The following is a 311-nucleotide window of genomic DNA, read 5'->3' as shown; positions in this document are numbered from 1 at the left end:
TTAGATCAAGTATCAAATATTAATTTATTTCATATTATTATTATTTTTAAAAAACTAATATTAGCACGACCACTTAAGTCTTAATTAAAGTACATATAGAAGATATTTGCGACATAAGTCAATATTCTATCGATAAATAATCTCTAATTTGATTCACACATGTGACATTATTTTTTTATTATTATTTTTTTGTAATTTGATTCACACGTGACATTATTTTTGTGTAATATATAAATTATTTGTAACACAATTATTTTAATGATCAAGCAAATAAATTAATATTTTAAATTATAATCTTTTTAAAATAATTA

The sequence above is a fragment of the Cucurbita moschata genome, unplaced genomic scaffold, assembly GCF_002738365.1.
Source record: "Cucurbita moschata cultivar Rifu unplaced genomic scaffold, Cmos_1.0 Cmo_Scf00035, whole genome shotgun sequence".
Lineage (NCBI taxonomy): Eukaryota > Viridiplantae > Streptophyta > Magnoliopsida > Cucurbitales > Cucurbitaceae > Cucurbita > Cucurbita moschata.
The sequence above is the reverse complement of the archived record's forward strand: the minus strand, read 5'-3'. Positions refer to the sequence as shown.